The sequence below is a fragment of the Mus pahari genome, chromosome 17 (genome assembly GCF_900095145.1).
Source record: "Mus pahari chromosome 17, PAHARI_EIJ_v1.1, whole genome shotgun sequence".
Taxonomy (NCBI): Eukaryota; Metazoa; Chordata; class Mammalia; order Rodentia; family Muridae; genus Mus; species Mus pahari.
The window spans coordinates 22,425,529-22,449,482 of NC_034606.1; positions in this window are offsets into that span (position 1 = coordinate 22,425,529).

A 23,954-nucleotide genomic window follows, 5' to 3' on the forward strand; every position below is an offset into this window, starting at 1 on the left:
CNANNANNNAGTTGGGGAGGAAAGGGTTTATTCGGCTTACATTTCCATACTGCTGTTGATCACCAAAGGATTCAAGACTGGAACTCAAGCAGGTCAGGAAGCAGGAGCTGATGCAGAGGCCATGGAGGGATGTTCTTTACTGGCTTACTTCCCCTGGCTTGCTCAGATTGCTCTCTTATAAAACCCAAGACTACCAGACCAGAGATGGTCCCACCCACAAGGGTGCTTTCCCCCTTGATCACTAATTGAGAAAATACCTTACAGCTGGATCTCATGTAGACATTTCCTCAACTAAAGCTCCTTTCTCTGTGATAACTCCAGCTGTGTCAAGTTGACACAAAATTAGCCAGTACAGACATCCATTGTTATTTTATATTTTCCCCTAAACAAACAAAGAGAGAGGAGTCATACCTGTGTCTATTAATCATCTTTGATTCACCTTGCTTATCTTTGGTTTTGCTTATCTTTTTTTGTTAATTCTCCAAGCTATATGGCTTTTGCTATGATTTTTAACCATGTGTGCCTTGCTGACTCACTTGATGAAATAATGACAGTTAACATATTTGTAATTGTAAGTCTTTGTCTGTTCCTATATGAAGATTGACATGTGATGTTTGATTCAATGTAATCATTGGCCATTTTGATATGTATACAACTTCTTTTTATTATACATGCATTCACACATGAACATTTATAACACATCTTCTTTCTCTTTGACTATATAACATATTCAAACTAATTTTATGTAAAATTCTTTTTCTTTTGTTTTTTTCCAAAAACAAATTTTTATTAGATATTTTCTTCATTTACATTTCAAATGCTATCCCCAAAGTCCCCTATAGACTCCCCCCACCCTGCTCCCTAACCCACCCACTCCTGCTTCCTGGCCATGGCATTCCCCTGTACTGGGGCATAGAACCTTCACAAGACCAAAGGCCTCCCTTCCCAATAACGGCCAACTAGGCCATCTTCTGCTGCAAATGCAGCAAGAGATACATGCTCTGGGAGTATTGGTTAGTTCACATTGTTGTTCCCCATGTAGGGTGGCAGACCCCTTCAGCTCCTTGGGTCTCAAGCTATTGTTCATGGATGTGTGTGTGCATTCATGCTCGCGCACGCGCGCGCGTGTGTGTGTGTGTGTGTGTGTGTGTGTGTGTGTGTGTGTGTGTCAGTGTATGATTTATTGCAACTTCCTGGAGGGAAGACATGTTTAGACTGAGTTAACAATGATGTTATTAAAGCATCAAGAAGGAAAGAAGGACATAATTTTTAAAGGCTTCCAGGTCATGAGTCAAGAAAACAGCCAAAGATACTGCGTTTTGGAAATTGTAAATATTTAAATACTAGAAATTTCAGGCTGTTAGTGAAATTATGTCCATGAATGACTGGAAAATTTTTATTGGCTATTTCTGCTTAATAGTAAAGAAATAATGTTTTTGGTGTAAGTTGCATGTCCTTTAAAAAACATTATTGGAAGTATGATTTGAGTTGTCTATGTATATATTGTATAAAATTGAAAAGTTAAATAGCATTTTAGTGAGAAATGCATTTAGTTTGTGTTAAGTAACTAAAGTTGGTAGTCTATTAACTACATATCCAAGTTCATAATTTTTAATTATTAAAATGAATTTGGCATAACATGAAGATATCAGAATTGTAGGAAACTGTAGAAACATGGATGCTGAGAATAATGACTGATTTATCTCTTTAAATCTCATGTAGCATTTTGACATTAACTTGCTCGTGATAATAATCTATGCCAACCCTCTCATTTTGAAAATGAAATGAACATCTGAATTCTTTACTAAGGTGGCACTGATAATTTCTAAGAATTCCTATTTTCCTGAAATTTTCTGCTTTAAATATAACTCAAATCTTAAAACGTCAATGTCAAGTATCCTTGGTAATCATGGAGCTGACCTCATTTTTCTTTTCAGAAAAGGACCATTTCACATGTTGCTGCAACCTTCCTCAGACTTCCACAGATGTAATTCCTTAGTAATATCTGGTAATATCTTAGTAATATCTGCACATATATACTTGCATATATAGTATATAATATGTTATATATATATATATATATATATATTATATAACACATAGCATATATGTGTGTATGTGCAAGTAAGACAAAATACAAGCCACACACTTGTATACATAAAATAAAACTAACTTTCAAAGTAGGTAAAAGAGAATGATTTCTATTTGTAGATTATTTAGTCCTGTAAGAGAGCCTAAAGGTTGTACCAGGAAACCCTCAAAATTGATAAACACCTTCAGAAAAGTATTAGGAAATATTAATGTACAAAAGTCACAACATAATGTATCACTAACAAATTATTTGAAAAATAAATTAGGAAAACAATACCATTCATAGACACAAAGAATGATCCAGAAATAAACCTAACCAAAGAAGTAAAAATATGCCCCTTATGCCTGGTCCTTGCTGTTGGCACAGACCCCTAGTTGGTTAGTTCCCATGAAGACTCCATATCCCAGTTCATCCTAGAGGAACTGCTGCATTCAGAGCAGTAGGTAAGAAACTCTCTCACCATCCTCCCGCCCCCAGTCCCAGAGCTGCTGCTGGGAGCCTGGTGGACTCAGGATCTATAACCTACCAAACCCCTTGCCCTCCTGAATACCACTCCCCTTCCTTCCATCCCTTCAACCCCTTCTGCTTTGTCATTGCTACTGGGGCATACTCCCAGTTGGTATGCTCCCAGGAAGACTCCATATTCCAATGCATCCTAAAGGACCTCCTGCACTCAGAGCAGTTGCAGCCTTTGCACTCAGAGCAGTTGAGCAGTTGAGGACCCTCTGCACTCATAACAGTTGAAGATCCACTACTCTCAGAGCAGTTAATGATCAGCTGCACACAGCGAGCTTGGACAACAGCTTTATTGAAGACCCAACAGTCTGAAGGCCTACCAGGAGATCTACTGCATCCAGGGTAACAGATCAGCATCTTCTCTACAACTTTGAAGGAGCCCCCAGTTGGAAGGCCCTACAGGTGGTCTGATAAAGCCAGGGCCACAAGCCTATGAAGAGACAAGAAGCAACCCAGGGCCAAAAGAGGCATACTCCATACAGTCACCAAGATCAACAAACACCAGGGATATCCAGATGGCGAAAGGCAAGCACAAAACCATTAACAACAGAAGCAAAAATACATGGGCATCATCATAACCCTGTTCTCCCACCACAACAAACCCTGAATACAACAACACAACTATAGAATTGGGAATCTGTTCTAAAATCCTATCTCATGAAGATAATAGAGTCCTTTAAGGAGGATGTGAAAAACTCACTAAAAGAAATACAGGAAAACACAAGTAAAGAGGTGAAGGAATTGAATAACATGATCCAAGACCTAAAAGTAGAAGTAGAAACAATAAAGAAAACACAAACGGAGGCAAGCCTGGAAATGGAAAAACCTAAGAAATAGGTCAGGAAGGACAGATGTAATTATAACCAACAGAATACAAGAGATAAAAGAGAGAATCTCAAGTGTAGAGGATACCATAGAAGAGACTGACACAACTGTCACTGAAAATTCACAAGTAAAAAATTCCTAACCCAACGCATCCAGAAATTTCAGGACACAAAGAAAAGACCAAATCTAAGAATAATCAGAATAGAGAAGAATGAAAATTCCCAGCTCAAAAGTCCTGAAAATGTGTTCAACAAAATCATAGAAGAAAACTTATCCGACATAAAGAAAGAGATGGACATAAAGGTACAAGAAGCCTATAGAACACTAAATAAATGGGACCAGAAAAGAAAATCCTCTCGTCACATAATAATCAGAATACTAAAATCACAGAACAAAGAAAAAATATTAAAAAGTACAAAGGAAAAGGGCCAAGTAACACACAAAAGTAGATCTCCCAGAATTACACCAGACGTTTCAATAGAGACTATGAAAGCCAGAAGAGCCTGGTCAGAGGCCATGCAGACAATAAGGGAACACAAATGCCAGTCCAGGCTACTATACCCAGCAAAACTCTCAATCAACATAGATGGAGAAATCAAAAGATTCCAGAACAACCAAATTCAAACAGAATCTATCTACCAACCCAGCCCTATGGAGGATCCTAGAAAGAAAACTCCAACACAAGGAAGGTACCTGCACCAAAGAAAAGACAAGATATTAAGCATCTCACAATAACATCAAAAGCAGAGCCACAAGCACATAAAACCACCTACAAAAACAAACATATCAGGAACCAACAGTCACCTCACTTTAATATCTCTCAATATTAATGGACTCAACTCACTTATAAAAAGATATAAGCTAACAGACTGGATAGGCAAACAAAATCCAGCATTTTGCAGCATTCAAGAAACACACCTCAACAACAGAGACAGGTACTATCTCAGAGTAAAAGGATGAAAAAAGATTTTCCAAGCAAATGGTTCCAGAAACAAGGAGGAGTTGCCATCCTAATATCCAATAAAATAGACTTTCAACCAAAAGTTACCAAGCATGATGAAGAAGGACACTTCATATTCATCAAGGGGAAAATCCACCAAGAGAAAGTCTCAATTCTGAACATTTATGTCTCAAATGCAAGAGCACCCAAATTCATAAAAGACACTTTACTAAAACTCAAAACACAGATTGAACCCCACATAGTAATAGTGGGAGATTTCAACACCCCACTCTCACCAATGGACAGGTCATTGAAACAGAAAATAAACATAGACAGAGTGAAACTAAGAGAGTTTATGAACCAAATGGATTTAACAGATATCTACAGAACAGCTCACTCTAAAACAAAAGAATATACCTTCTTCTCAGCACCTCATGTTACCTTCTCCAAAACTGACAATATAATTGGTCACAACCCTCAACTGATATAAGAAGATTGAGATATTAGCATGCATCCTTTCAGATCACCATGGTCTAAGGCTGGTCTTCAATAACAATAAAAACTACAGAAAGCCCACATACGTGTGGAAACCGAACAACTCTTTGCTCAGTGATAACTTGGCCAGGGAAGAAATAAAGAAAGAAATTAAAGACTTTCTGAAATTTAATGAAAATATTGACATATCATATCCAAATTTATGGGACACAATGAAAGCAGTGCTAAGAGGAAAGTTCTTAGCAAGCAGTGCTAAGAGGAAAGTTCTTAGCATTAAGTGCCCTGGTAAAGAAACTGGAGAGATCTTACACTAGCAACTTAACAGCACACTTGAGAACCCTAGAACAAAAAGAAGCAAACTCACCCAAGAGGAGTAGAAGGCAGTAAATAGTCAAACTCAGGGCTGAAAGCAACCAAATAGAAACAAAGAAAATACAAAAAAAAATCAACAAAACCAAAAGCTGGTTCTTTGAAAGAATCAACAAGATTGATAAATCGCTATCCAAGTAAACTAAAGGGCCAAGAGGCAGTATCCAAATTAATAAAATCAGAAATGAAACGGGAGACATAAGAACAAAAACAGAAGATATTTAAAAAATCATCATATCCTACTATAAAATCCTATACTCAATAAAACTAAAAAATCTAGATGAAATGGATTGTTTTCTAGACAGATGCCACATACCAAAGTAAAGCTTGATGTCAGGGATGGTGATTCTCCCAGCTATTATTTTATTGTTAGGGGGGTAGGGTAGGAGGTTTCTAGGGGGGGAAATCAGGACAGGGGATAACATTTGAAATGTAAATAAATAAAATGTCCAATAAAAATAGCGAAAAAAGAATAGTTTTTGCTATTCTGGCTTTTTTTGCCTTTCCAGGTGAATTTGGGAATTGTTCTTTCCATGTCTTTGAAGAATTGTGTTGAGATTTTGATGATTGCATTCAATATGTAGATTACATTTGGTAGGATGCCATTTTTACTATGTTAATTCTGCCAATCCATGAGCATGGGAGATCTCTTCATTTTCTGAGATCTTCAATTTATTTCTTGAGAAACTTGAAGTTATTGTTATACATGTCTCTCATTGGTTAGAGTTATCCCAAGATATTTTATGTTATTTGTGGTTATTGTGAAGAAAGTTGTTTCCCTAATTTCTTTCTCCGCCTCCTTATCATTTGTACAAAGGAAGCCTACTGATTTATTTGAGTGAATTTTCTATCTAGTCACTTGGTTGAAGTTGTTTATTAGCTAAAGATGTTCTCTGATAGCCAGAAGCTGGAAACAACCGAGATGTCCAACGACAGAAGAATGGATACAGAAAATGTGCTTCATTTGCACAATGGAATACTCCCTGGCTATTAGGAATGAGGACATCTTGAGTTTTGCAGACAAATGGATGGAAGTAGAAAATATCATCCTGAGTAAGGTGACTCAGATCCAAAAGGACATGCATGGTATGTATTCACTAATATATGAATATTAGCCAAAAAATGAATTGGGTGGGGGAAAAGGACTGAAGGCCAGTAAAAAGACTGGAAACAGACCAACCTCTGGAAGTAGGAAGTAGGGATCGCTTTCAGAATGTACCAGAGACCTGGGTGGTAAGAGACTCTCAGGATTCAAAGGGAGGGACCTTAGATGAAATGTCATACATTGGGGAGAGGGAATTTATAGAGCCCACCTCCAGCAGGAAGTCAGGGCATCACATGAGGGATGGGGTTGCCATCCCACAGCCAAAACTCAGACCCATAATTGTTCTTGTTTGAAAGAACTGTAGGGGTGGAAATGGAGAGAAGCCTGGAAAAAAAGAAGGTCCAGTGACAGGCCCAAAGTGGGATCCAGTTCAAAGGGAGCCTCCAAGTCCTGACACTATTATTGCGGTAATAGAGAGCTCACCAAAAAAAGGGACCTATCATGACTACCCTCTCAAAGACCCAAGAAGCAGCTGATATTTGCACTCAACCAATGGACAGAAACTGCTGACCCCTATGGTTGAATTAGGGGAAATCTGAAGTTGCAGAGGAGGAGGGCAACCCTGAAGGAGGACCAGCAGTCTCAATTAATCTGGATCCCCCAAGATCTCTCAGACACTGGACCACCAACCAGGCAGCATACACCAGCTGATATGAGGCCCCCAACACATACACAGCAGAGAACTGCTGGGTCGGGGTTTCATAAGAGAAGATGCATCTAACCCTCAAGAGACTGGAGGCCCCAGGGAGTTTAGAGGTCTGGTGGGGTGGGAGTTGGAGAATGGGGACATCCTCGTGGAGACAGGGCAGAGAGGAGGTATAGGATGTAGAACAGTTAGAGGGTGAACTGGGAGGGGAATAAAAGCTGAAACTTTAAATAAATGAATAAATAAATAAATAAGTAGAAGATTTTTTTTAAATCTCAAAGCACTGAAGAAACAGAAGAATATAGAAAGATCACAATAAATCTCATATTCATTGATTATAAGAAATAGTATCATTTAGTGTACATACACGCCAAAGCAATAGTCAGATATTCTTCAGCATGGTCCTTCTCGCCATTCTCATAACATTTCACATAGAAACAGGAAAAAATATAAAACTCAGATGGAACTATAGCTAAAAATTAAAAAAGATAAATCAAATGGAAGCATCCTACTTCCCAATTTCAAACTTTACTACAAAGCTATAGTCATCAAAACAATACAGGTCATCTACCTTCACGAAAAGGAGAGCTATGTGGTAATAGGTATGTTCATTTGCATGGCTGTACTAACAATTCCCTAGTTTATAGGTATATCAAAAATCATGTGATATATCCTATATACACATAATAAAAAGAAGTAAATGCATATAAAATTACCCAAAATAATAAAACTTTCACTCAGAATATAAACTAACTGGATTCAAACATGTTGAATGAAGGCTGGCTATTTTAATCAATTGTGTAATTGCCCTGACTTCTGGAGAATTTATAACTTCCATTAAAAATCTTTGTCTCAAATGTGTTCCTTATTACTTGGAGACTGAGAGTAGCTTCAAGCATGGACAGGTACATTAGTCCGATTCTGTTGTATTACAGCTTGACACAAACAACCAAGACACTGGAGCTCAGCAACTAGAAATTGCTTCAGCCAAGTGTGACTTCTGGTGTCACTAAGGTTCATTTGTGACTCTGCTTAATCCTCTAGGCCAGAAAGAGTAAGTCTAGATTATAATACATTTTTATTCTTGATATCTCTCATGTTGCAACAAGCTGGCCTTTACCACTTTGGCTTGGCAGGATTTTGGAAGAGCAAGCAAAAGTGGGCAAAGCTGCTGAAGCCTGGGCTTAGTGCTGGCACACCTTTATGTTTTCTGTAGTGGGGCTGGATCCAAGAGTAGGGCTGCTAAGTCCTAAAGCTTACTATTAAAGATATGGTTAGAGGGAAATGCAACTAGGACGGCTTCAGTCTTCTGCAAAGAAAGGAAGAAGTGAAGCATTTGAGACTGATTTAGGATCTTTCTTTTATCTAATGAGTGATGTATACTCTATTATAGTTTTCTATACTAGAGAGGGTTTACAAACCTGAGGATATACTCCAACCTTTATATTTGGTATTCATCATGAATAAAATAAGCAAGGATCCTTTAAGCAAAGAGATGTGGCCACAGCCAGACACCATCAGGTGAGGCATTCAGAGACCAGAGCCATGACTAAGAAGAAAGAGGCCATGACTTTAAGTGAGTCAGGAGGAGCAGGGAGGGAAATCCAATGATCTAAGTGGATGAATAGGCCAAGCTCTTTCCTTAACTGTGACTAATGATTTGATAGATGAAGAAATGTGCTTCAGTTGGCAGGTCACCACCTCACCCTTGTGTGCCAGGCTTCACTCCATGAAGCCAGAAAGGAGGTTCCCTGGGATTTTTGCAAATGGAAAGGAATGATTTATGTTCTCACATGAGCACTTGCAAACAAGGACTGGGTCACTACTTTCCAAGTTGTATTCTGCCTGTATGAGAAACTCAGTGGGTGTTTCCAGTGCAGTATGTGCCTTTATCCATTCTCTTCTTTGCATATTGCTGCTGTAGTCATTCAGTAACATTATTTATGTTACCAGAAATAGGAGTGAGACAGTTTATTCTGGCTGCCTTCTTAAGGCTCCCTTAGAAATTGCAGTAATGTGAAGGCAAAAAACACTAAAGCATCAATGACATAATTTTGAATAGGTTAAAACATGTAAAAGGTACAAAGATTTTGGAGTACTGATCAAAATGCAGAGAATGACTGATTGTGATGTAAACCATCTACAATACAACTCCTTCTACTAAGGTTCAGAAAACAACCCAAATGACGGTGAGGAACAATTGTAAGAGAGGGAGGACTAGGACATCCACAGTGAGACAATGTCTCCTATACATGAGATGGAGATGTAGCCATTAAATCTTAATAACATGAGCAATCACACAAGACCTATGAAATGACACCAGTTAATAAACAAAGTTGATGGAGGGACTATCAAAAGGCCCCACCCACATATGAAGAGCTACAGGCAATGAAAGGCTACTCAGGGATGATCACTCTTCACCAAGGATGAACCTCGTGATGGTTTATCCTAAGTGATCAACCTATAACACAAACATAGGAGCAATGTTAAATGACACCAGCAGTCTGAGTTTATAGATGCACATGTATATGTACACATATAACAATAACAAAGAAGGGATAATAAAATTGAAAGAGAAGGACATGAGAATTTGGATAGTTGAGAAGAGGATTGGCAGTGATGAACAGAACTCATGTATGAAATTCTGAAAAAGAGAAAAAACGTGACATAAAATGAATTGAGATCAGTACTCAAAATGTCTCCAGTTGCATGTTTTTTTTCATAAAATAAACATAGCTAGCACAGAACTAAACATAAAGGGGACGATATATAATCCCTGTCTGCAAGAATCCGAGGTAGGAGAATCTCAGCTATGATACTGTCATTGGTATAGAGAAAATTTTTGAGCTAGCCTGAAATAAATGCCTAGACTATATTAATAACCAAGTACTATTGGTTCAACTCAGCAGTTCAAGTGTCACCAGTTATAATGTGTACCACTATAACTATCCCTAGCACTGACTACACACACACATACACACACACCACATACACAAACAACATACGTACATACATACAAATATAGATACACACCTACACACAAATACACAAGAAGAGACAGACACAGAGAAACAGAGAGACACAGAAAGTGAGAGACAGAGAAAGGTGCTTGCAGAAGTTTTGGAGTTTTTTTTTTCCTTACCCAATTGTCAAAGAATATAGACCAATTTCTTCTTGGTTAGACAATATAACAATGACTCAATTGCATGCAAGTCTTAATAAAAGTAAGAATTTTATTGCCAGTGTCTTGTCATTTGGGTTAACAATAACTATTAAATAGCACTTGATGTCTATTAAATGACCTTAAGGTCAGGTTTTACATGTGAGCCTGTGATCTAGACTACCAGTGCAAAATCTCTTTGCACAACACTAGCATAATGAATTCATGACTAATTTATTTCAAGTTACACATTTTATGAGCAATGTTCAAACATAGATTTAAACCTAGTAAGTGTGGGCTAATAAATCCTTTTGATTTATTGGCTTTGGTTTGCAAAACAAATACAAAAGTTGTATTTTGACCAGTGACAAAAACTGGAAATATTTCCACATCTTGAACAGAATTTTCTGTACAGAAATTGTGTCAAGACTGGCACCCATTTAGCCACAATGTCTTCAGATTTATTCTATAACAAAGAATGATCTTGAATTTCTGTTCCTCCTGTCTCCACATGCCATGTTTTTAGACTATTTCACAAATAGCCTTATATTTTATTAAAAGACATGATTAAAACAGGACATTTGTTTTATTTAAAAAAAAAAACACAGACTGTAATGTACCAAACCAGTACTTGCAAAGAATTGACACAATCAGCTGCTCTCGAATCCTTATTTTAGAGTATTAATAAGCAAAATCTCCATGGATAGCTATTTGGCAACAGATATGAGAGCTCATAAAAGTATGCATTATTTGGATGCATGATCCTACTTCAATTAATATAATTCTAATAATAAATTGGACAAGCATGCAAACATGTGTAGTAAATATCAACATACTGTATGCATTCAATGTGGATGTTTCAGTGTAAATTAGGATATAGTACTGCTCAGCACACATTCCAACTCCAATTTACAAAATAGTCTATGTGTTCATGTATACACACAATTGAAGAAACTAAACAATTTCCCAAGTATCATTCATTACTCCGATTAGCTTGGCTGCTGAGGAACTCTTGGAGCTATTTGCATAATAACTTTAAATAAGTTAGGTAGATTATGTAGGATCAAGGGTCTGTCTGAACTTGTACTCACTTGGAATCACTCAAGAATACATTTTCCTTGTGTCTTCCCAGTTACCTGAAGTCTGTTGGTAAAGTGTGGATATGGAACAGACTTTTTATTGAAGATTTGTTCACCAATGTGGGCATCAGAGGTAGACCTTGGGAAAGGGAATTGAGAATTCTGACTTCATCAATACGTTAAAGTATTGATAGGTAGTAAATGGATAGAATTGAAGATGAAGGGTCTTTGGGAGCATGCCACAATGTTAGAAACCCTGTCTTGGGTTCCTTTTTTTTTGATTTGCCTTTTTCACAACTGTAATGAGATGAACCTCTTTGCTTTGCCATGTGAGTTTACCATCACATATAATCTGTCTCACCCCGCCCCCCAAAAAAGCAGAACCCAGTGAACCCTTTGAATCTAGCAGCTAAAATAAACCTTTCCTCTCTTTAAAAATTCTTCTCCAAACTTCATGCCCCAGGATGGGGGGAATACCCAAGGGGCCACCCTATTAGAGGTAAAGAGTCGGTTGTCTTAAGTGTTGTCCCTGGTAAGTTGACTCTAACAGAAGGCTCCATAGTTAAAATATTTGGGCAGTACAAACTGGATTTGATAGGCGAAAAAAAAAAATAAATAGAACATCTAGGTGTGTAGGGAATGGGGATACCTGGGAAGGGGGTCATATGAACATGATTTAAATACAAAAATTCTCCGAGAACCAATAAAAACAGAAAACAAGCTTCTCCTCTTCCCCTGAGGACAACAGATAGCAAGGTGTATGAGATAATGACTATCATCATATCAGAAGGCTTCTCCCATCAGAGAAGTGGTGTCAGGCGTGTAGAAGAGTCGTTCTTACTTAATTTTGTCTGGCAATCACAACTTCAACTATCAGAGAACATCCTTCTTATCCAGATATCCTAAATTTTATGGATTATTAGGAAAGAGAAGATATGAAAAGTCAGATAAGGCTACTCGTTATTTTGTTTTCTCGCTTATAATCCAAAGTTTCCTAGCATTTTGTGTCCCACATCGGGAGGGCATGACTCTTAGTTAGCAGGAGGGAGTTTCTTCATAGAAAGAAGGAGGGTTTGGGAAGATGAGACAACCAAGAGGGAGAAACAACTGGAAAAAAGCTGAACTGATATCTCCTCAATGGTGGGAACATCTGCAAAGTAAAGAAGGCTATAGTGTACAGTTTATGTATTATGAGAAAGTATATGAAATGGAGAAAAATTCAGGAGGACTTGGAAAGACATGTTTGTACTGAACATTAAAAGGGGTGTGTGCATGTGCGTGTGCGTGTGCGTGTGCGTGTGCGTGCGCGCGTGCGTGCGTGCGTGCGTGCGTGCGTGCGTGTGTGTGTGTGTGTGTGTGTGTGTGTGTGTGTGTGTGTGTGTTAAAAGACTACTTGTTATTCTGTTAAGGAGAAATTGGCAACCCATAGAGAAGTTCTTTTCCACATGTAGAAATTTCTGTGAATTGTTTAAATCATGAAACAGCATTAACTATAAATTTATTTTTCTATTTCTGCTTGCTCCTGGGAGACATGTGGAGAAATTATAATACATCAAATGCGCTATATATAATGTGCGGGCGGTTCTTACATATTTGAATCTAAACATCTTGAGGAAGTCAATTGTAAATGCTCCATCAGACAATAATCTTTCTCAACAGTTCTTTGGATTCCAACCAAGACCCTCCAATGTGATAAATCCAGACATACAGCCTCTGTCAGCGGTAGCTAAGAGACTGTTTGGATGGATATTATCTCTATGACAACCTTGTACTTACAGAGCCTTAAAAAAAAAAAACTGCATCAGTGGTACTAATTCACTTGACAGTTGATGTAATAGCTGTTCATGCTAATTTTCTATTTATTTATTTATAGTTCTTGTATGTGAAGTTATGTTTTAAAGACTGAAACAAGAACAATCTCATGTGGGCTAGTCTCCTGCTGCATTGCTATGCTCCAGTTGTGTTCTTCATGAGGTAACTCAAAGATGTTTGTGAAGAGTCATCAGGCTACACATACATATGTGGTAAATGATACATGCCTCAAGAATTCTAGGATCTAAGGAAGAGTAGGTGCCAACTATATCATCCCGAGACCTATACCACCCCCCCTCCCCATTCTGCAGCTAAAGAACTGAAGGCTCGGGAAAGCATTGTTATGTTGCTAAGATGACAAACCTCACAAGAGTTGGAATGACAAGGAGTATGCAGGTCTTAAAAGCCATTTTTAGACTTGCCAGTAATAGCAGTGTGTTCCTATTTGTATCCAGTTGCACTACGAGCATAATCATCCGTGAAGATGCGTTTTTAATCCAGATACTGGCAGTGATCCACAGAGCTTCCAAGCCTGCCTTCTGAAGCCACAGTACTTGCTTTCAATGTTGAATGCTGCACTTATTAGCCACTGGGAAAAATAGCTTAATTTCTATGATCCACTTTCTTCCTTTGTGTGATGAGACAATAGTAGTGTCTTCCTGGTAGAGCTTTTCTGAAGGTTCAATGATTTATTCCTAAAATGCCCTATTAAACAATGGTCTATATAGTCTATTTCTGTGTGTTGTTTCATCTTATAGATAGGGCCAGGCACTTGTCAGTATCAACCAATGAGACTAGTATTTATGTTTCTAGTCTGTGTGTGTGAAGCTATTAAGCATGGAGGGAGTGACAGCATTATGGAGACAATTGACTGAATCTTGAGTAACTTAGTCCCTTTACTTAGGTCTCACTCCTTTGTTCCCGCAACTATTGTCTACCTTTCCTATACTTTTAAAACAAATATTAAGGAAAATGTTAAAGAAAAGAAGAAAATTAAGAGTAGCTAAGAGAGCTTTTCTGGCACCTTTATTGAACACACCAAAATGTTGAAAAAGTGACCCACATTCAAATACACATTGTCTGTTGGATGTCTTCGAATTCCAGATGTGCGCTGCCTTTCTTGATTATCCCTATTACTACCTTGAGCATTTCAGCTAAGGAGTTCTTATTTGCTGACCCCAGTGTGTCTTCATTTGAGTGAATCCTGGGAACCCAGACAGAGCTCTCAGCATCTGGGAATCATGGAAAAACTTCCAGTTAGCTTCCCCAGGGCTATGATGGGATGAGAAACATCTGTTACATCTCTTCACTGATGGCACATAGGATGGTTTATCTTTTGCTTTCCGTACTCTTAACTCAGCAAAATCTTTTCATGAGTACATCATCACAAGCAAGGTATGATGACCATGTGACCTCAGGGTGTTAGCAATCATAAATGTGCTACATAGCATTCCGGCCATTCTCTTTCCCATTATTGAAAAGCACAGTGAAGATATTGAAAAAAAATAAAATGATGAATTTAGCTCTCTGCAAAGCACCGCTAAATAAACAAGCCCTCTGTGTTCGTCGTTTGAACGAAACTTTAGGAAATAAAAGCATGCACTGCAACAGGTGCAAGGGTGTGAAAGGCATTGAAGCATTGATGTCACTGCCTCAAGTCCCATAAAATAGTAGCATTTGGCAGGGGTCTGTATAAACCGAGCGAGGCGTGCCAGAAAAGTAAAGTAACATGACTGGTAAGTTAGAAAACCATATCCTATCAGAATTTCCCTACATTCCATCCAAAAACTTCTATGAAACCTTGGTAACAGGCTGAGTCACCACTTATAAATTTCCTTCCAAAACAAAATGAGAAGGTCTAACTTTCCCACCATTGCTCTGTACAGAAGCAGATAGGGAAGACACAGGTGTCAATTATTATTATTATTATCATTATTATTAATCATTATCATTAATTATTTTCTTTAACAGGTGCCAATTCTTAAACGTAGATAAATACACTTTTATTTTGTGCTGATCTTTTTCCTGAACCTGTATCCCGCTAGGCTAGTAGTAGGATAATAAGGAAATATCTACTGAGGGGCTATTGAAAATGATTTACAGGTTAAGGAGCTTGTCTTTCTTGTGAATGAAGAGGCTCTGGTTACATCGTATGAATGTATGCATGGTAAACTTCCATTATTGCAAATTGGTATTCATGTTAGTTTCAAACTAAAATATTACCTCACCATAGAGCTAGTTAAGTCAGTGAAAATCGGCTCATAACTAAGATGAATGGCTTTAATCAGGGATTAAGTGACACAAGAGCCATAGTCATCAAATCTTGACTCTTTTTTCCATTATGGGTGTGGAGAAGACAGGCTGGGAAACCAGTCCTTAAAAGAAGCACTGGGAAGAGATTTTCCTTTCAACTATTAGGGTCTGTTTATACCCTTGAGTCTGCAGTGACCCTTTGGCGTAGCAATTTAGCTCAATAAAATGACAACTGTTCTCTGTTTATAAGTGAGAGATTCCCGTGGCTAAAAAGCTTTCTACTTCTAGAGACCTTTCCAACCCTGACTCTAGTTTTCCTTATCCATATGACTTCATACTGACTTCACTGAGGGTTCAACAAAATCAGCATTGAGCCCTCCAATACCTAACAAGCTTATTGTGTACGATGAATTGTATCTGTGAAAAATGAACAGAGGAAGTTAAGAGCTTGTTTGATGACCCAAAATAGTGCATTAATTAAACTTGGCAAACGCAAATAAAGCTACACTAGTGCCAATTTAGAAGTAATCTATAATAGTGTATATAAGCTATTTTTGCTTTGGATTTCAAAAGTTGTACTCTTAACATGGCATACTTCTAATGATTTTAGTTTATATTACAGAACAATATTTTAAAAATTAAATGTCTATCTCATCTTTTGTCATATTTTTAATGAAAATAATTTTTCATACAATATATTTATTTTCCCCATCTATTTGCAGATCTGTTCCACCTTCCCGCTTGCACAAAACCAAGCTGGTTCTTAGTATTACTCATTAGGAAAAAAATGTTGTCTTTTTTTTTTTTAAAACAACTTCATAAACTTTTTTGCCAACTTCAACAAGTCACATTTCGTAGATGTTTTATTGATTCATTGTGAATTTCACTTCATGCATGCCAATCCCATTCCTCTTCCTGTCCCTTCATATTCACCCTCTGCCTTTAGTATTATTAGTGTAGCAGAAGCCAGATCAATAACCCATTCAATGAACTTTTGTAAATAAAGATCTGTGGACAAGGCTTCACTGTATGACACACTACAGCTTCCATGACATTTTACGTCTTTATGAATTTCTCAGTTGGTAAATGTGTGTGTCTTGGCATCTATATGCTTCTTGTGCTTTCCCCTTGGTTGATTTGTTGTTGTTGTTGTTGATTGTTTTGTTTGTTTATTTGTTTCTTTCTATTTGGTTTCTGACTCTTCTGAAACCAACTTATTCTCTTCAATTTTTTATTAATTCCTTGAGAATTTTGTACAACGTGATTTGATTATATTCATGCTTCATCCTTCATGTGTTTCCAGATCTACACATCCTTGCTCATCCATGCAATGTTGTGACTGCTTTTGTTTCCTCAATGAAGATCAGTTTGTGTTGTTCAAATAGTCTTTGTTCTGGGATGTGTAGCCTTCCATGGGAGCATGGCTGACTTGCCAGGGGCTACAATCATAGAGGAAACTGGCTCACAGCAACTCACAGTGGCCAACAGCTCCTTGGGTAAGGGTGGGATTTCATGACCAATGTCCATCTCCATGGTATGATTAAACAAGTCTTATGATTAAACACAGGCTTTGTGCATGTTGTTTCAACTGCTGTGCATTCATACATGCAGGCCCACTGCTCTGAGCAGAAGGCACTGTTTTCTTGTAACCATCTACCATTGTTGGCTCTTACACTCCCCTTCACACACACACACACACACACACACACACAGAGAGAGAGAGAGAGAGAGAGAGAGAGAGAGAGAGAGAGAGAGAGAGAGAGAGAGAGATTAAATACATCTTATAGGGAAGAACCCAGAGTACTGAAGATGAGAGAGGTCCTGCCTGTCAGGGTTCAATTATCAGTTCATGTGAAGTGATACACACTGTTGGTAAATAACCATCTCTTCAGGTCCTCCAAGAAGAATCGTCATTTATACCTTGACTCATGCTCTCCCACTGTGATGTCGCCCATCATTTTGTTATACAGTCACTTTGTGATGTGAAATGCTGTGGTTTTTTTGTTTTGTTTTGTTTTGTTTTGTTTTGTTTTGTTTTGTTTTGTGTGCTTTCAACTTCTGAAACTATGACTGAAATGCATTTCTTTTCTTTATAAGTTATCTATATGTAGGTTATTTAGTTAGAACAGAAAATGACTTAATATATAACCCAACCTATTTACCTGCCTGCCACAAAACTTTAATTATGATGTCACTAATAATGTAAACAGAGGCTCTCTGAGAAGTTGGGTGCTGGTCCATCCTCTGACTTTTAATTTCTTCCACTTGCATCCCCTAGATAAATGTGGGGAAAGAACACAAATTAAACACTTCATGTGTCAACCATATCTATTGGCTGAGTCAAACTTACAGCCTACAAAGGGGTTAGTTTACATTTTTAGTTATTTTTATCTTATACTGGAATCAATCCTTTCAGGCTTTGATACGCCAACCCAAAACTACTTTAGTGTTAAATACATATTACATAAATTGATACTTTTAAAGAGCATTGAGGAGAAATCAATATTTTCCCAAATAGTGCTCAGCTTATTCTGTACAGAAATTATTATTGAAAGTATTGTTGATTAGCTATGGTAGCTATAAATATTATTTTGAGAGAAAGAATGGAGAGAAAGGAAGAAATATGAATTTAGGAAGGTAATCAATTATAACTGCCATGATATGTTCACAAACTATGATTCCCAGAGGGAATAACACCTCATGTCAGTATATTTATTCTTAAACAATGTCCACTAGCACATCATAGGGTTTAGCAAATAGAATTCAAATATAATTGAAGGAATATTCCCTCAATTCTTGTATATCATGGTTATATAGCATTATTTAAATTACTTTAAAAAGATGCCTAGCCTCATTTTCACCAGCACAAATCTGAGCAAGTCTTGATTAAATTCAGTTAGGCATGAAGAGGTTTGCCCAAAATTGATTAATTGTTTCTTTGTTTCCCTCCTTGGTTTCTACTCTCTCGCCAAGTTCAATCTGTCACTTAACATACATCAGAGAGGAATGACCCACTGCCCAACAGAATAGGCAGTGCAGGTCCACCCAGGGACCAGAGTAGGAGTCTCAAAGTAACTCCATCTTCTGTTATTCATCCCCTTTTCATCTGGTCAGGAAATAGCATGTGTTTAGAAAGCATTCACTGTGGACATGAGGCATCAAGAAAGTACAAGCACAGTTTCATTCGCTGTTTGAGCTCAATGTCTGAAAGTTGAAAACCCATTTAAACAAGCAACAGTGATCAATGGGAGCCATGTTTCTCAGGAAGAAGACTCGGGAGTTAATTTTAAAGCTGGGGAGGCAGCAGGCACAAGGGGAACTTCATTTAATTATTCCTTTTCAGCAACATTCAGAAGAGACTAGAGTGAATAAATGAAGGAATGGGACTGTGTATTCTCATTGAGCCACATCATATCAAGAAGATTATAAGGTCGAATAATATTTCTCAAAAGCAAAGAACCAGTTCCTGAAGGACGGTTAAGACAATGGGCCCAGGTAATTGATTTGTAGTATAGACTCATCACCATTGCACAGACAGAAGTGTATGTAGATCGAGCATATTACAAATGTTTTCATAAAATTCTAACCTTAGTTGCTGTTTGTGGTAACACACACTTTTAATCATAGCTCTTGCAGAGGCAAAGGCAGGCTGATTTCTCTGAGTCTGAGGCCATCGTGGTCTTTATAGTGAATTCTCGGCCAGCCGGGGATACATAATATAGGATACATGTTTTTTTAAGACTTGTTTTGTTAATTGATATATACAATTCTTTGGCATCTCAACAGAGATCACTTTGGGCTGAATCATCAACTGGGTATTCTTTTTTTGTTGTTGTTAATATTTTGTTTTATTTATTTATTATATGTAAGTACACTGTAGCTATCTTCAGACACTCCAGAAGAGTGTGCCAGATCTCATTATGGATGGTTGTGAGCCACCATGTGGTCGCTGGGATTTGAACTCAGGACCTTTGGAAGAGCAGTCGGGTGCTCTTACCTGCTGAGCCATCTCACCAGCCCTGGGTATTCTTTTATGTGATGATTTTCCACTGAATTTACTTTGACCTTTATTTTTATGGCATCACATTTAGTAATATGAATTTTTATAGCAGAGTATTTGTAGATATTGGGGAAATTTTATAGTCTCATAGTATATTCTCTTGAAATATTAAAGACTGGCAGAAGTCAGTTTGATGTGTCCAGCCTTCTGCAATTAGTTAATTATGTCTGTTAGTTTGGGTTTCATTACTGGAAAGAGACACCATGATCAAGACAACTCTCATAAAGACAAATATTTAATTGGGACTGTCTTACAGTTTCAAAGGTTCAGTCCATTATCATCATGGCAGAAAGCATGTCAGCATCCAGGAAGACATGAAGCTCTAAAAGGAGATGAATGTTTTTCATCTTGATTGAAAGGCAGGAATAAGGAGACTGACTTTCAGGAAGCTAGGAGGAAGGTCACAAAGTCCACCACCACAGCGACACACTTACTCCAATAAGAAAAAACTTCCTAACAGCATCACTCCCTATCGGCTGAACATGTCCAAATCACACATGCCACTTTCTGGCCCCCATAGGCTTGTTCAAACATATGAGTCTATAGAGTCCATACCTAACCATAGAATAATGAAAAATAATTTAGTCCTACTTTAAAAATTCTCATAGCCTATAGCAGTCTCAACAATGTAAAAAATTTAAAGGTTAAAGTTTCTTCTGAGATTCATACAATCGCTTACCTGTGACCTCCTATAAAATCAAAATCCAAAAAACATCACATTCAGATATCACAGGATATATGTTACCATTAATATCATAGTTAGGAAATGCTGGACCAAAGCAAGACTAAAAATCAGTGGGACAAACTCCAAACTCTCTGCCTCCATGTCTGATGTCAAAGTACTCTTCAGATCTCCATCTCCTTTCATCTTTATTGACTGCAACAAACTTCTTTATCTTTGCCTGACTCCACTCCCTGTTAACAGCTTTCCTCAGCAGGTATCTTATGGCTCCGGCATCTCTAACATCTTGGTATATCTAGGGCATCTTCCATTTTACAGCTTCTTGTTCTAATGTCTGTGATCCACACATGATTTTTCTGGGCTTCTCCAAAGGGCTTGGGCCACTTCTTCAGCCTTCCCTCTGTAGCACTCTAGGCTCTGACTCCAATCCACCGCTGCTTGAGGGAGCTAGTACATTTTCTCCTTGTTCTATTACATTATCACCAACATTCTGTTTTCCAACTCCTTCCCTGTTTAAGTTTGGCTGTCCTGGAACTGCTCTGTAGATTAACATTCAACTCTGTCTCCTGAATACTGAGATTAAAGGCATGTACCAACACACTTAGACTTAAGTATTTATTTACCTGGAATTTACTCCATATCAGGATGGCCTTGAACTAGAGATCTTCTTGCCTCTGTCTCTTGGGTTTAAAAACTTGTTCCTCCATGGCTGGACCTAAGTTTTTCATTATAGAACTTAATGAATTTGAAAACCAAGAATAGCCATAATAATCCATCACTTATCAATTTGATATATAGCCATAACTCCTTATGTCTAAAAGAAAATGATAACCAAGCCATAAGAAGGCTTAACAAGTTATAACACCTCTTTGTTAAATTGCAAACACATAAACAATAAAAGCTTATCTGGGTGGGATCTTGTCACAAAGTCACCACTCCTTTATTTTGTTTATCTACTTGGACTCAAAATTTACCTCCATTGCACTTTCTGTTGCCCTTTTATTACTTGAATCATACATTTTGTATTTTACCTCTGTAAGCTTGCTATGCTTGGTCAAAATGTTCAACAAGAGAGTAAACTAGAGGACAGATTCTATGCTGGACTCTTTTGAGACTTCCTTTGTTGATGTAATTCTTTTTACGTTAGCCTCGGGTGGACTTTCCAGACAAGGGCAAAAAGCAGCAGCATTCTTCACCAAAATTTCATAAAGACAATCTCCTGATTTCAAATCATCCTCAGCACCAATGTCTTCCATATTACTACATTCCATTACGTCCCACTTAAAGCGTTCCACGGATTTCCAAATCCAAAGTTGCAAAACCCACTTTTTTTTTCCAATAAAAAAACATGGTCAGTCCTATCTCAGCAATACTCCAGTCCCTGTTACCAACTTCTGTCTTAGTTTGTGTTTCATTGCTGTGAAGAGAAAACAAGATCAAGTCAACTCTTATAAAGGCAAACATATAATTGGGTCTGGCTTACAGTTTCAAAGGTTCGGTCCATTATCATCATGGCAGAAAGCATGGCAGAATCAAAGCAGACATGGAACTCGAGAAGGAGATGAGTCTTATATCTTGATCCAAAGGCAGGTAGAGGGGGACTGACTCCCATTTGGCTAGGAGGAGGGTCTCAAAGCCCACCTCCATAGTGACATGCTTCCACCAACAAGGCCACACCTCCTAACAGTACCGCCCCTTATGGGCCAAGCATATTCAACCCCCCACATTAGCCTTTAAATTACTAAAGACAATAAAGCCAGAAAGATTAAGAATAGTTGTTGAGAGTCAAGTAGAATTTAGTTGAAGCTACTCAAGTCTTACAGATTTTTGTAACATCCAAGAAGGAAATTATCAGTTTTAAAAGGACATGTTTCTGTTGGACTCCAAGTGAGCTTCACTGGTAGGAGGAAGTTCCTCTCAGCAAAGGGAGGCAAGGTTTCAGTGTGCTTTCTCATACTTCAGTGGGATCTCCATGGGAGACTTAAGATTCACTGCTGTCAGGATGAACAAGCACATCTTACCTCTAGAATTGTTTGGCATCTCATCAAATGGTAGCTCTCAATCTGTCTCAACTGGAGTGTCTAATTGCTACTGAGAAGCATATAAAATGAGTTAAGATCTTCCTTCATTTGTTTGACTTTAAATTTAAATAAAAACCTGTAATAATAAACACACTCATAAAATAATGAACACTAGATGGGAAATTTTCAGTGCACATGAAACTGGGCTTTGGGCTATTGGATCCTGGCTTTTCTAGAGTATTTTGAAACAGTTCGGGTTAAATTTGGCATTCTCATCATGCGTGCAAATGATGTCTCCCTTACTCATTCCTAGGATGTTTATAAGACTGCTCTTGTCTGTCTGAGATTCCCAGGGATGGAATTATAATATTGGGTTTCCTGATGGGTGTATCACATACTTTTATAGCTTGTTAAATTTTACATTGACATTTGTGGATATGTCTTGCCAAATGAACAGTCTATATTTTAAAAATCACAGACATACTCAGGGCAAAAGAGCTTATTTTTTCAGGTAAAAGATACTACCTCCTATTTGATAATCACAAGAATTATAAAATCATCCTAATTATATACAACTATTAAGATGTCTTAGTTTATCTGAATATAAATAGGCATGTAATATGAGCCAGATTTTCTCAATTACATGGTTTCCTTTATGCATTTATCTGCTTTCAACTAAAGAGTGAGACTATTAAACAAAGTTTACTTTAATCTAGTTAAAATGGACATTTTTGGCAATTGGAGCAGCTGATAGCCCCCCACTCTATCACACCACTATAGAGAAGAAAGGAAACGTGTGTGGGAGATCTGACCCTGGCCTTTTCTTATCTCTTTTGGTTTGTTATAAGTCTGAGAATGAGTCAGATAAAAATGAGAATCCCAAGAACAAAAGACTGCATTCCCAGAAGACTATCATACATAGGCAAAACTACCCTGCAGAAGACTCTCTTCTCAGTATCCAGATAAGCCCTAGTGATCATATCCAGAAAAAAACATAGTTCTGCATCCTAGTATGGCTCCTCTCCCCTTACTTCTTCAAACACAGATGGTAAAATTCATCTATAAATGGAATTAAGGAGGGAAATATGTACTGAACTCTCAAATATTCCAACCACATTTTACCAGCCTCCAGAAGGCCAGGATACCACAATGACTGAAGAAGAACACTGTGGATTACTTCCTAATTTGTTTTCATTTCAAATGAAATCTAACTTAGAACACGTCATGTGCATTCTTTCTATTATTAAAATTGCTGTGTTGTTCAAAAAAATGTCAGTTATCTCTTTCTTGAACCTATTCACATTTTGGTGAGCCATTTAAAAAATAGATCATAAGGATCTACCCTTACAAGGCTTCAAGTTACCTTAACTTTTTTTGCTAGCAAGTCTTTGACTAAGATAGACCGTTTAGGGTCCTTTGGACTAGGGACTCAGAATGATCTATTCTCGACCTGTGGGTTGTGACCCCTTTGGCAAGCCTCTACTTCCCAAAGTATTTATATTGCAAGTAATAACAGTAGCAAAGTTACAGTTATGAAGTAGTAACAAAAATAATGTTATAGTGGAGGGACAGCACAACACGAGGAACTGTATGTATTAAAGGGTTGAGGAGTTTGGAAGATTGAGAATTATTGCTCTGTTTACCAATGTAAAGTTACTGAGTTAAGAGATTAGGCAGAGAAAACACATGTCTAAGCATATGCCTCAAGGTAAGCTATCCGAAGACCAATTGCAGACCATAATTATTCTGGTTAACTACTCTTTTTTTTTTAACATTTTTTTATTATTATTATTTTCTTTATTTACATTTCAAATGCTATCCCAAAAGTTCCCTATACCCCACCCGTGCCCCTGCTCCCCTACCCACCCACTCCCACTACTTGGCCCTAGCCTTCCCCTG